General features: G+C 33.9%; 1 protein-coding gene and 1 long non-coding RNA gene across 2 annotated transcripts in view; one reads left to right on the forward strand and one right to left on the reverse strand.

The window, feature by feature from the left end:
• The window catches only part of LOC138697038 (streptococcal hemagglutinin-like), a 76,209-nt gene extending 61,766 nt beyond the window's left edge, over positions 1–14,443 (forward strand). The window contains exon 3 of the mRNA XM_069822631.1: positions 13,611–14,443. The gene's annotated coding sequence lies outside the window, so the exon portion shown is untranslated. The remainder of the gene's footprint in view (positions 1–13,610) is intronic.
• Positions 2,497–6,767, reverse strand: LOC138696211 (uncharacterized). The gene is made up of 3 exons (XR_011331287.1): positions 6,578–6,767; positions 5,997–6,126; positions 2,497–4,909 (listed from the first exon to the last, which is right to left on the reverse strand). It is a non-coding gene; the product is annotated as an uncharacterized lncRNA (long non-coding RNA).
• Positions 14,444–15,076: the final 633 nt, after the last annotated feature.

The following is a 15,076-nucleotide window of genomic DNA, read 5'->3' on the forward strand; positions in this document are numbered from 1 at the left end:
CGAGAGCGGCAACTCACCCGGCCTTACACTGGAAACAGAAGTGAGTGGGGGGGATGGGCAGTTGTGCGACCGGACAGCGTGCGCGGTATGGTCACAGGCTACCTCACGTAGCAAGCGGTTTCTCCAGTGATGCCGCCTTGACAACTTGTTTCTTTTCGAGAGCAGCGAGCGCATATAAATCTAACAATTACTTTAATTTTAATTACTGTGGTAAAACTAATAATACAAAATTATTACATTATGTTATATTATAAACTTTTTCGTTTGTAATTTCCTTGGGCTACCGCCGGTAGCCCCGGTAGTCCGCAGAATACGCCCCTGGCCTGTGTATCAGTTGGTAGTGAACATATGACCAAATACCTTACTATATTAATACCGGACAGCTAGCAGTTTTGAGTGCAAACGGCGCAGGTGCTGCTACCTAGACGGCAGGGTGTGCTGAAACCCTCGAAGCAGACTGTAATCTACTATAATGTAGATTGTTGCTGGGCTAGTAAATAGTTTTATTAATTAGTGCTATGTTAAAAAATCAGGGTATATATGTGCTGTTTATAAATGCTACAATTACAACATTACAAACTGCTTCAAATCGTACTTTCGATTTTCAAGGGGTCATAAAACATGAGTCATCAACATTCTTTAGTAGGCCTAATTCCTTCATCTCTGTGTTGAGAAAACAATAAAAATTAGCTTTTTTATTTAGGCCTAATAAACGAATTGAAGTTAAAATGTAATGGAAATTTTAAGGTTTTATCAAATTAAGTTTTATTGCTGTCCACATGCCTTTACTAACTATTATTACAAGCATCACATTACTACCAATTTCATCTTTGCAGCTGTCAACAATGCGTGTATAAAGCGTTATTGTAAATTCAGCCTTGATGTCAGAATTAATTATGTCTTACTAAAGCAAAGAAAAAATAAATAACAATTAATTAACATCAAAGAAAAAATATGTAGGTCTAACAATTAATTACGGAAAGTAATACGAATTATGCAATATTTGTCATAATGTGCAGCTTTTATATAATGTTACATTAAATACTATTCAACATCATTTCGTAAGTATCTTATATAATATATTATTCCACATTAGTACCTCACATTTTAAACAATAGTCCGATTCCTGCTATGTTAATATTTGTATTTGTGGTCGTAATACCAAACCTCTCTGTTAGATGACAGATCCGCGACATTTCACACTCACGTCAATGCTGCTAATATTCAGCTGTCCAGTATTATTATAGTAAAGTAATTGATATGACTGCTGTGCGGTAGTATAACGTGAATATGTCTAGCTGTGGTATAATGTTGATAAATAATTGATTAACTGGCGAACTTACTCATGTTAATTATGTAAGCATATGCAGCTTACAGCTGTTTTGGTGCTGCTTGGCACCATCATCAGAGCCTTCTGGGTCTTGGCGTCATTTCGACATCTCTGCATGTTATGTGGGTGCGTTCGTGTGATGAAGAGTTGTGTCCAATAGTGTGTGTGTTCTGAAATTGATCTGTGTATTGAGAATTTGATTAGGATGTGTTTTGATGTGCCTGTATATTTCATATTGTTCTAGTTTGTTGAGTTTTTGGGTTGTATGTGTAGGATTTCCATTAGAGTCGGGCAGACTGCCTCATTTTATCGCCCGTTCTCGGTTGCGTAATCATCGTAGTCTCGCTCGGTGCGCGAGTACCTAAAGTAGCCAAATGACTCATTGATAGAGAACACGAGATTCTCTTGGTCCCGAGATTACCGATACTAGGTCATTCCCGACAGTCTCGGACATAGACAAATAAATAGAAAGACCCCCAACTCAATGCATTACCTTCGACACGCTATTGACGCGACGTCGAGACACTTGGCGGCAAAACATCGGAACTACATCTCGTTACACATAGCGGCAGAATGCGGAACTACACCCCTTGTTATACGGCCCGATCGGTATTACAGGTATCCATTATGCCAACAGAGCATGACCGGTACTGCAGATACCTATTATACCAACACATACTGGTATTTTTCATATCGCCAATGGAGTGTGTAAATGGTTTATCAGTTTAAATAACATGTTTAACCACAATATTTATATCACATTTTTGTTTTAACATGTGAATATAAATATAATGGTTGAACATGAAACTGAAAACCATTAACACACTCCCTCTTTTAACACCATCATTTAACCCTTTTATTAAATTAATTTATCAAATTTGACTAATAAAAGTTTTTGCATCTTCTAGATCAAATATGTAATTGAGATACAGGAAGCGAATAGGATAGGATACTTCTCTCCAAAACACCTTAAGCACTATTTTTAAATAATGTTATGTATCATGTATTGGAAAATAAAAACAAAGATTGACTTTGGAATATTGACTTCGAAGTTATTATTGGTCAGTTATATAATTATAATTTGCTCTTAATTTTTTTATGTCAAACATTAGCTTGAAAATAGTCATAAGATGTTTTGCTGTGACATAGTACAACGCACGTTCATAAACATTTATAAAACACCACTTTATTTGTTTTACACCGTCAGAGCTGAACATCTATTTTTAAAAGTAACTGCCATTAGTTTAATATATGGATATTAAAAATCTAAGTAATCAATAATCACCACTGATAAAGAATACAAAGAAAACTATTTGTCTACAACAGACATAAAATTAACTTAGACTTTTAATAAAAACACCATTAAGAATACAAGTAAAAAAATTATTTTTCATTCTCTGATGTATAGTTGATTTAAAACACTGAACATATTAGAAAAAGTGCAATACAATTTATTAGAGATAAGTCGATACTTCGCAACATTTCCTAATTTTGAGCTTTGATACTGAGTGTTTGATTTGGTTGTGGCCCCATTGCTCAAAATATGTTGTTGTTGTATTCTAATGCCAGGGGTTTGACAAAGTCATTTGACCTCTTGCACCCCAATATTTTTCGAAGATATTATCATGGCCAGCCACTGAAGCACAGATTTTGAGGTGTTCCGAATCCATTTCTTGGTTTGAGTTGCACAGTGGGTAGTTAGGGGACTGATATATTCCAATTCTATGCAGGTGTTTGTTTGGCCAGACAGTCATGGCCTGTTGCCAATCTAAATGCAGCTACAGACGATTTTCGTGGTAAATCGGGAATTAACTGTGGATTATGATGCAGAGAGTTCCATTTTTTCCCTTGAGATTTGGATTATCAAATTTTGTTTGTTGAAGTCTAAGTATGTAGATTTAATAAATCTTTTCACAGAGTAATACGTAGATTTAGTAACAGGTCTGTAAGTAGCAGTGCTGCCCTTCTTTGCTAAAGCATCAGCATTCTCGTTTCCCAGGATTCCACAATGGGATGGTATTCACTGGAATACAATTCTTTTATTGAGTGATATTAATTGAGAGAGCATTTTAGTTATTTCTGCTGTTTGAAATGAAAGTATGTATTTAGAGACTATTGATAGAATAGCTGCTTTGGAGTCTGACAATATAACTGCATTCTTAAATTTATTGATGTGGCATAGAAGATTCCTGAGACTTTCACTTATTACAATGATTTCTCCGTCAAAACTTGTTGTTCCATATCCAAGAGATCTATAAAGTGAGAAGAGACAAAATATTGTACCATATTTACTCTCTTCTTAGCAGATGTTATACAAGCATTCCATTATAAAAAATTTAGTTGCTTCTGTACCATTAAAGTAGTCCCGCCCAGAAATCCGATTGGGGGACTATTTTGCTGCATAGAATTGGAATATATCAGTCTCCTAACTGTCCACTGTGCTACTCAAACCAAGAAATGGATTCGGAACACCTCAAAATCTGTGCTTCAGTGGCTGACCATGACAATAATTTTGAAAAATACTGGAGTGCAAGAGGTCAAATGACTTTATTGTCAAATGTCTGGCATTAGAAAACATCAACATATTTACTCTGGTCATGATAATATCTTTGAAAAATATTGGAGTGCAAGAGGTCAAATGACTTTATTGTCAAACGCCTGACATTAGAAAACAACAACATATTTACTCTCTAAAAATTCTAAATAATGCACCCAAATCTCACCAGTTGCAGAAGCTGCAGATTCGTATCGCTGCCACTGGACTCCCTCCTATGCCCTATAGGTGACACAACTGAAATGCTCATTGTACTAGTAATTGTTATTTGTATTTATATTACTATGTAATGTTAACTCAGGGTCTTAAAGATCGTTAGATTTATCATTGCCCTATATATTACAAAAATTATATTGCTCATAATGTAGAAGTCAAGTACTCTACTTTTTTTTTCAGATGAATGAATGAATTCCCCTTATTTTCCTTCAATTAACTGAAGAAATCAACACATTAAACGAAATGAGATAACAATGATAATAATAATAATAATAATAATAATAATAATAATAATAATTCATTCTAGTACCGAGGTCATGGAAAGAATGGGGCTCTACCTCCATGCCCCCCAAATGCCTTCTTGGCATGTTACGGGGATACCTTTACCTTTTACCTTTAATAATAATAATAATGATAATAATAATAATAATAATAATAATAATAATAATAATGAATGAAGTCCATTACTATACACTTGTCAACAAAATTAAACACAATTTTGTTAAAAGATAAAGACAATGAATGAATCACTCAATGAAAGAGAATACAGGTTCAAATTGATGCCACAGTGAAGTGCAATGAATGAAGCAATTATGTTAGGTGGTGAAAAAGGTTAATGTAAGTAGGTTGGTGATGAAGTGGGTCGTAGTTCTTGAGTGGGATACCAAGCATCCCTTGATGGAATGGCCCCTCTTAGTAAGTTACATCTGAAGTCACTGTTATACTGATTACTGCGAAAATGGCTTGCACATATATAGGCCCTTCTGTAAGGATGAGGATTTTCTGCCACAGCTGCCCACATGTGGTACCTGTTACAATCAAAATTCTATTATTATCTTAAAAAAAATACACAAACCAGGGTTGGTATTAATTTAAATTAATGATTTAATCAAGATGTAAATAAAATAATTTTCATTTTATTTACATCAAATAATTGCTACTATTTAAATCACAGATTAAAATTATATGCACCTAACATGATTAAGATGAGAAATTAACTTCCTGAAAAAAAAAAAAAAAAAAAAAAAACTTTTTACATATGACTGTTCTGCTGCTTCTTAAAACTATTAGCAATATATATGAGTAGCACACTTGCATCTCTGCAATGAACAAAATATTTTCTATGGTGAAATATATTTTTCTTCCTATGAATTCATATAAAATTTCACCACAGAAAAATCTTTGTTTATTACAGACATATAATTCTAGCATTTTCTGAAGAAATGGACAGGTTTTGAAAGTTTGCTTCTCATATGTCTTTTTCCAACTCCTAATTAAGGAGCAACAGAACACATGGTACAGGTAGTCAAGTAGAGCCTACTTTCGGAATCACCACCTAATTAAAGCACAGTATGATGCTGAGGATTGAAATGAATAGTTGTAGCTCATAACAATATTCAAAGTAAAAGTTGCACAATGCCAAATGGACTACGTATTTATTCTGAAAACACACAATGCTAAGCTCTTCTGATAAATTTATTTGTAAATATTAATCTCCCTAAATAGTTGAATTCTTTTCTCATGAATAACAAACTGAGCATAATATCTTGACTAAGTCTAAGCTAATTATTATTATCATTAAGTGCAGGTTATTAGTGCTGTAACTCTTCATGTATTAATAATGAGGCCTATGTGTAAACATAGTAAATTACTTTTCATTATTAATTACTTAAAATAACACATTAACAAAATACACAATTATGTAGGAACTAATGCACAAATTAAGTTTAAATGAATTACAAAAGAAGGCAAAAACTCATTTTAATAAACAAATACGAATTTGACAAATAATTCTCTCTTAAATCTAAAAATCACTACAGTTTACCAACCCTGACTATTTACTGATGATATATAAGGATATCTTTGCATTGAGCTTATGCCAATGCCATTGCTTACCTTTTAAGCTGTGCTGCATTACTTGGCGCAGGAAACAGGAATAACCAGGTCTCCTCATTACTATCCGATTTCTGACAGTACACTGCAGCACATTCATAGTGTAAAACTCCGCCATTTGTCTTTCTATTAACTGAAACAAACCAGCAGTAGCCTAGTATCATATAATGCATTAATAACACTACATTTCATAGAACAATTGAAGGATTGCAGTATAATCAACGTTTGTGAAATATTCCTGGAAGAATTCTATCCACGAGTCTATAAAAATAATATCTCCGGCAATTTAACTCTTTTTATTTTATCAAAATTATTCCAGTAAAGGTACTACTGTTAACTGTAAAGTCAAATTTCTAAAATATATCTTTTCGGGAACAACACTTCTTCACTATTGCGTTACCAAGCTAAGGTACCACGCCATCCTTTGGTAACGCAACTGTAAAGAACTACACCGGGAACAACATATTTAGTCATATCAGATTCTGCCCCACGAATTTTAAGATGTCTGACCAACTTAACTTAGCTATATACAAAAATAAGTTGTTCGTTCATACCCAAAGTGTATATTAACTCTGTTAGCTTACCTTTAAAGCTCTTGGCGTAATTGCAGTTAGGCCTAATACACTCTTGTAATTCAACACAGAAGTCAGTGCATCATGTGGTAGTGATAGAAGGAAGGTAATCGCGTTCTGAAGTTTATCCCTGAAAACAATTACAGATCTCAGTTTAATAAACGTTTAAGATATGATGGAAGAATTCAGTTTAAATTAGAAAACATGACGGTGCAGTTAAGCTGCATTTACACGGTTCAGTTTTTCATGCTCGTACGCACGCAGTCTGGGAAGAATACTGAAAGAATCAAGTTTAAAGCGCATGTTGAATTAAGATACATTAAGATTTCCTATCTACAAGGTACAAGGTATTAATATTAAAATACCAAAATACCGATTATAGTTTCACTGACCAAGTTCTGCAGCAGCGAAAGCTAAAATAATATATTATCCTGCACATTGTGTGCACTTCCGTTATTATTAAATACCAATCTTGCAGGCATTGCTTGAATGTGTGAAGTTGAAAGAATAGTTGAACCGTGTAGATGTAATCTCAAACATATTTCTTTCTTACCTTTAACGTTGCGAATTATTTCTTGTTGCAGGAAAGCACCAGTAACTTCTCAATTAACTCGATCTGTTCAAATTTCTTCCTTGAGCAGCCATGTTCGTCCATTCCATAATTTATACAAGATTTTAACAGAATAGGAATGCCAACATCCAACAATTGATCAACTGAACAAATGAGGTTAATAGGTCATACACAGTACACTAATATGGCTACTTTGTCCTCGAATGAAAATGCAAATTAGCTATATAGTAATAGTAATAATAATCTGTATATTATAAAACTGACACATTCTGTAAATAATGGATATTAATAATATCTGTTTAAAACTGTCATATTGGCAAAACTTTCGAAACCAAAGAGTTTTGTATTGCTAATTTTACAAACTCTGTGAACGAAATACAGCCAGCGCTGTCCTGACCACATGCGGCAAACTATGGAACATCTATGAGCATCCAACATCTATCATTTGAGTTAAACCCCCCTGGTCTCGGAGGTCTAGGCGGGACTGTAGTACTGATAAGCAAGCGATATCGCTCGGGCCGTGCTCCTATAAGAAGCATTGGCTTATACATTTCCCGGTTGTTTAAATATATATCATGTCGTAGCTCCTATAATACTTAATCAATCGCGCTGTAATTTTTTGGATTGATAGCTCAATGTCTAAGGAAAACATAGGAAAAAAATTGAACTGAAAATATTTTTTGGAAAGTGAGAAAAAAATATTAACTTCTATGGAGATTGATGTGTTCAGAATAGACATTTGCAACTTCACTTTTGTAGACTGAAAACTTTTTTGTTTTTCACGTTAGATGGGGGGTCAAAGCGAGAGAAATGTTGAGAAAGTATGGAAATTACTTTTAAAAGTGATGGCCACTCAAAATCTTTACTGGTTCTCGAATAACGGCGAGTTAACCAAAGAGCTGTTTGCGAAAGACTCATGACTCAAACGTTTGTTTCGTAAAATTTGTACGGAACCCTTCAACGCATGAAAACCCGTTATTGTACGGATGGTATTAAATGATATTTTAATATAGGTAGTTGAAAATGAGGCTATATAGTCCAAGATGGTTTACACTTTACAGTAATTAGGCCATCTTTTATAGCAACTAAATAAAAAAAATAGTTTGTAACATAATGATGTGAAACATGAAAATATTAAAAGCTGGTTCACAATAAACCGGGAACGGAAACGGCAACGAGAACTAGAACGGAAATATTGTTAAAATAAATGTATTTAAATGTAAGCATTCACAATTAACTATTCTGAATGCTCACATTTAAATACTGTAGGCTACATTTATTTTAACGTTATTTCCGTTCTCGTTTCTGTTCCCGGTTTATTGTGAACCAGCCTATACTACAGAAAACTACACTTTCTACTGGTGTGCACGTTATAAAATATTGTTACAGAACAATCCTTATTGTATTGCAGCCATGTTGCAATATAAAATGACATAGGCCTATATGGTTTACAATAATTATCCTATATGTTATAGGAACGAGAATAACAAATTAAGAATTAATAAGATTTCTAATTCGTTGTACTAATGGTAACTTACAAGACAATAATAAATAATAACCATAATAATAATCCTGATAATCATAATCTTGATCATCCTAATGATTACGATAATGATAATGATGATAACAGTGATACTAATAATAATAATAATAATAATAATAATAATAATAATAGTAATATTATAATAATAATAATTAATAACAATTAATATAAGAATAATAATAATCCATCGCTGTAGAGTAACGGTTAGCACACCTGACTGTGAAACGATCGGGTTCCGGTTCGAATCTTGGTTGGGACAAGTTAACACTGGTTCACAATAAACCGGGAACGGAAACGACAACGATAACGGAAATATTCTTATAATAAATGCATTTAAATGTGAGCATTCACAATTAACTTTCACGTTCCCGTTCCCGTTCCCGTTCCCGGGCTCCGGCAATCTTCTCGTTAACTGTGAATGCTCACATTTAAATACATTTATTTTAACATTATTTCTCGTTGTCGTTTCCGTTCCCGGTTTATTGTGAACCAGCCTTTACCTGGCTGAGTCTTCTCGCCTCAACCCATTGAGAGCAAATGCTGGGTAACTTTCGGCGCTGGACCCTGGACTCATTTCACTGGCATTACCATCATCTCATTCAGATGCTAGATAGCGATAGAAGTTGATAAAGCGTCGTAAAGTAACTAATTTAATAATAATAATAATAATAATAATAATAATAATAATAATAATAATAATAATAATAACCGTTCCCTCTTTTATTCTCTGTTATGATATAGCAAATATAAATGACACTCAGGAGGAAACGCAGAATAAATATGGGGAGAAATGCCTGTTATTATTCGGTCGAGAAGCTTTTGTCATCCACCCTGCTCTCAAAAAACTTGAAAGTTAGAATTTATAAAACAGTTATATTACCGATTGTTCTGTATGGTTGTGAAATTTGGACTCTCACTTTGAGAGAGGAACAGAGCTTAAGGCTGTTCGAGAATAAGTTCCTTAGGAAGATATTTGGGGCTAAGAGGGATAGAGAATGGATGAAGTTGCGCAACGTAGAACTACACGCATTGTACTCCTCACTTGACATTATTAGGAATATTAAAATTCAGAGGTATGAGATGGGCAGAACACCTAGCAGGTATGGGCGAATCCAGAAATGCATATAGAGTGTTAGTTGGATAGTCGGAGGGAAAACACGTTTGGAGAGGCAGAGACGTAGATGGAAAGATAATATAAAAATGGATATTATAGTAGAGATTGGATTAATCTTGCTCAGGGTAGAGACCGATGGCAGGCTTATGTGAGAGCGGCAATGAACCTCCGAGTTCCTTAAAACGCGTTTGTAAGTAATTATGATCAATTTTTGAAAGGATCTACTCTATTTAGTTATTCTGTCCTTCCTCTTGCAAAAGTGTTTCCATTTCACATTCAGCATTTTATCAGTTGGGAAACAAAAATATCTTTTGTCAGAGTCTTTGGTCCCTTATAATAATATAAATAAGTATTAATTAATTTATTTCGTCCTTACACAGCGCAATAACAACGAAACATCCAGATGTGAACGCGCAATATAATAATACAGACGTGTGATATCCATTACTATAGCGTATACAAAACACTATCGAATGATGAAATATGGAATGTCAACGAAATGCTGATAGCGAGAAAATATATCATAGCTCCAACCATAACTTGTTATTGTTTTAGATTAGCTTAGGATTAGGTAACGACTGAAAGTGCTGCATTACTTTGCTTCTCCAGAAAGGCAATAAATAGTTCATTAAAATAGTGTGACTTCTGTAAGAATGTCGACAATCATAATGTGCTGTATTATTGCATACCACACTGCTGTGCCTTCTTAAATTACTTTATGAACATTAATATTTCAGAAAGAGTCACGAATTGCAGTGATGAGCGGCAATTAAGCCGGCAGTCAGTGTACGCATTTCATAACGATAAGTCGGCCGTGCGATAACAGGCCGGGACCCGATATTCCTCGTTCCCGAGAGTGCCAATCTCGAGAATACGATTCTCGGAACTGGCATTATCGGCCAGCTAGTCTCGCCTACGAGAACGAGTGGGAGTAAGAGGCTGTTTACCCGACTCTAATTTCCATGTCTGTATTTATGTTATTGTATGTATGGTTGGCATTAGTTATGTGTTCGGCATATGTAGATGTATTGTGTCCTCTGGTTATTGCTTTAATGTGTTTTGTATCGAGTTTGGAATGATCTGCCTGTCTGTCCAATGTAGAAACTGTCGCAACTATTGCATGTGAGTTTATATATGCCTGTGTGGTTGTATTTATTTGTTTGTGTTGTTTGTGTGTTGAGATATCTTTGTAATGTGTTTTCTGTTCTGTATGCTGTGTTGTATTTCTGTTTTCTGTATAATGTTGCTCGTAGGAACTATTTTTTTGACTGTATTGATGTGATAGAGTGCGTTATTTACGTGCATAAAATTTTCATTAAGGATTTCTGTTTCTTATTGTAAGAATTTATTAATATAAAATTCTTCAGCCATATTTATAGAACTATTACTTATATTAGATTTTAAAATTATAAGATTATCATTTATGTTCTCTAAATTATGTCCTGTTTCAATGAGGTCTTTATCATAACTGGATTTCTTATGGTTATATTTGAAATCAGTAATATGTTCCTTGTATCTAATTTTGAAGTTTCTTCTAGTCTGACCTATATATTTTTGATTGCATGAAATACATTTGATGCCGTGTATACCATTATTATGTAGTCTGTTAGTATTATCAAATTTATTGTTTATAATATTGTTTAACTTATTATTAGTTTTGTGTGCTATATGTATATCTTCTTTTTTAAAAAAAGTTATGCAGTTTGTTAGAAATATATTTATTATAGGTAATAGATCCGTTAATTTTTATTTGTTTTTTCTTTTGATTAATTGGTTTGAAAATGGTTATAGTAGAGCAAACATAAAAAAATTACCATAATATGTAAAAAAGAAAACAAGGCAAAATTAAAACCCAGAAGTACTTCAATTAATCAAAAGAAATTTACATTAAAAATAAGTCATATGAGGAATAATATTCTTCTCTTTTTAATTTGAAACTTGACTTATTGGAATTCTGAAAAAATGAACTCAAAATTTCATTTTGTTGGGCAGCACTTTTCTTTATGTGTTAAAACTATGTCTGAATCTCACTCTCGGTCCCTTGGTTCTACTCAATGTTGCGACAATTAAGCATGTGTGGTTGCATTTTCCATTTAATCTTTCGTTTCCCTTTAGGTACATCATGCTTAGAAATATTTTGAGCTGTATATTATGAATTAATCATATTCTTATGGCCAAGCAACAGGAAAGGGGTGTACCGTACTTTTTTTTTATTTTTATTTTTTTCACACTTCCGTCCCAACAAATCTCTTTTTCTCTTACTGCCACTAGACTGCACTGAAATTAATGTGTCAATGGCAACAGACTTACTGCAAGCTAAGCTCATGCATTTGCTTTGTTTTCTTGAATGTAGTTAGTAATTACGGCCAATATAACTGATTCTGTGAGAATATCAATTCCATTCCAAAGGGAGACGGAGATGAGAGTCACTACTCAAAAGTGGAAATTAAAAAAAATATGTATTATTAAATACACATTTTGGTGAGTAGCTGTGTAAACTTTTTCGGAAATCACAGCGCACTTAAACTTTAAGATGAGTACAGGAAAATGTATTATTTTAATAAAAATGGTTTTATTTTTATTTTGGGAAAATGAAAGGGTGAACTATCTGATTGTGGCTCCTACATTGTTTCAATGTAAAAACCAATAGAAAGCAGCAACAATTTGTAGCAGTGGTAGTAAAAGCAGCAGTAACAGTAGTAGCAGTAGCAGTAGCAGTAGCAGTAGCAGTAGTAGTAGTATTCCTTTGTCTTCCTTCTATCCTATTCCTGATAACATGCAATACTTGTTTATATTACTCTTGTTTAGAAACACTCTTGACTACAATCTAACTAATCCTCCTCTGCTATCATTGCTACCTTTCATTTCTATTATCCCTAATTTTCTGTTTACCTCGAATTACTTTTATCTCTGACTAATATTTACTAATTATCTGTATTCCACTCTTTCATCTACATTAAGTATTATATTATTTGCCTATTTTTCACTGATTTTTTCTCATAATTTTACTCTTGCATTGATTCAGTGTTCTAATATTCGAATGTTCGTAGTGCTTCTTTACTATGACTTCTTCAATTCACTTATCATTTTTTCTCTTTCATTGGTATAGCTTTTATGGTTCACTCTCTCTACTTGCACTGACTTTCACTTTTTCTCTACTGCACTTCCCAGATTCTTCCTTTCTCTAGTGCATAAAACAATATTCTTTACTTACTATTTCTAACTTACTTTAACTCTCCTTACTACTTTCCTTTTTACTGGTTTATTCTATTCGTCTTCCTCTTAACATTTAACTATCCTCAGTTCCACTTCAGTTACACTTAACGATCGAATCCTCACATTTTTTTGTTTAGATTAGGTCGCTCAAATTACACAACTGAAATTTACATTAGAGCAAAGGATTTTCATAAATACTTATCTGAAAAAGAGGGATTTTGGAAAGGTAAAAAGAAAATTTCTTAATGTTACCATTCAACATAACAAGAGATAATAAAAACCTTCGAATTTCGTGATACCAAAGCAAAACACAGTTTAGGCTCTTTCCCAAGTTTGCACTATATGTATCAATGTATAGGGCAAGTCAAAATGATGAACCCGATTTCAGTAATTTGTGTGAAATCTAATGAACATATCATATTGTAAGACATGTGTTTTGAAAGCTAAATTTCAAAAGTTTTCTTCAGACACATCATAAGTGTTCTATGTGGGCACCCTGTGTAACACGACATATATCAAGCCAATAATCAATCTCCTGCCAAACCCTTTGTAGCAGGCCACGGTCAATCTCAGCAATGGCTGTTGTGATACTGGCACACAGGTCTTCCAGTGTCGTTGGAAGTGGTGGTACGTAAACATGAAGACATCATTTTGGGTCAAATCAGGAGAACGAGGTGGCAAACGAAGCAGATGCACATCCCTCACACATGCACGATCTATTCATCGTTGTTGCAATGCCCCATTGAGATGGTCCCAAACGCTTCCATGGTATTGTGGAGGTGCACCATCCAGTTGAAGAATGAAGTCTGCACTATCCTCTTCAAGATGCCGGAAGAGCTATCGTTGGATCATTATCAAGGAAAACATGCCCAGTCACAGTGTTTTCATTGAAAAAAATAGGGTCCATCAATCTTTTCGTGGGAAATGGCACAGAAGACATTTAATTTGGGGGAATCACGTTGGTATTCCACAAGTGCATTGGGATTAGTAGTTCCCCAAATCCTTACATTATGCATATTCACTTTGCCTGAGAGGTGGAAAACTGCTTCGTCACTGAAAATCAACCTTTCAGAGAACCTATCCTCTTCCAGCAAGGAGATCAGCACAGAAGGACGCTCACAAACCATAGTCTGTGTCTTTAATCTTATTTCTAATGCTCTTTAACTTCCATCATTTTAGGATGACTCTCAGTCAACTTGTTTTGCACTTGACGCCTCACTTTTTGGAGAGTAGCAGGTTGTTGAGGAAGAGAATGAGCCCTTACAATCACTAACTAACTGTACGGTAAATGTTTAATCTACCAGTAGTGCGGCATCTACAAGTGGAGTGTCAACAAAGAAAAAAAAAAAGAAGAAGAGAAACAGCGACACAAATGGCAGCCAAGAGAGACATTTTGAACACTGCAAATGATATACATAAGAAAGCCAAAACTGATTTAGATATTCTGGGAGAACTTGTCTCTGAAAAACTGATGGGGATCAAAAGTAAAAGAATAGTTTTAAAAGGAAGAAGGATGATTACGGATTTACTATTTTCCTTACAGGAAGAGGGCCTAGCGGAAACTGAAAATGCATAAAAGATTAAAAGGAACAACAGTTTTCAAAATATTTTCTCTTTATAAAAAATTCTGTGTTGTGACATATATTTCTAAGTTAGGATGTGTTTACAAAGTTTTGTGTTGTGACGTACATTTCTAAATTATGTATCTATCACTATGTAGGCTACCTGTATAATAGGTTTCGAGTTGTGATAAATTTCTAAATTAGAATGTGTTTACCAACGAGCACAGAATTCTGTACTCGTTGGTGTTTACAATAAAATTTCGTAGGGCCATTTTGTATTTCAGTATTAACAACAAATTTTGTGTGCGACAAATTTCTAAATTATGTATCAGTATGTAGGCTAACTTCTATGTTGTGACATATATTTTTAGATTAGGATGTTGTTTACAATATGTTTTGTGTTTGCTATTTATTTCTAAATCATGTATCTATAAATAAGTTATAATAAGTTGTGTGTTATGGCATATATTTCTAAATTAGGAAATTATGTTGTGATATACATTTA

This window comes from Periplaneta americana, chromosome 3 (assembly GCF_040183065.1).
Source record: "Periplaneta americana isolate PAMFEO1 chromosome 3, P.americana_PAMFEO1_priV1, whole genome shotgun sequence".
Classification (NCBI taxonomy): Eukaryota; Metazoa; Arthropoda; class Insecta; order Blattodea; family Blattidae; genus Periplaneta; species Periplaneta americana.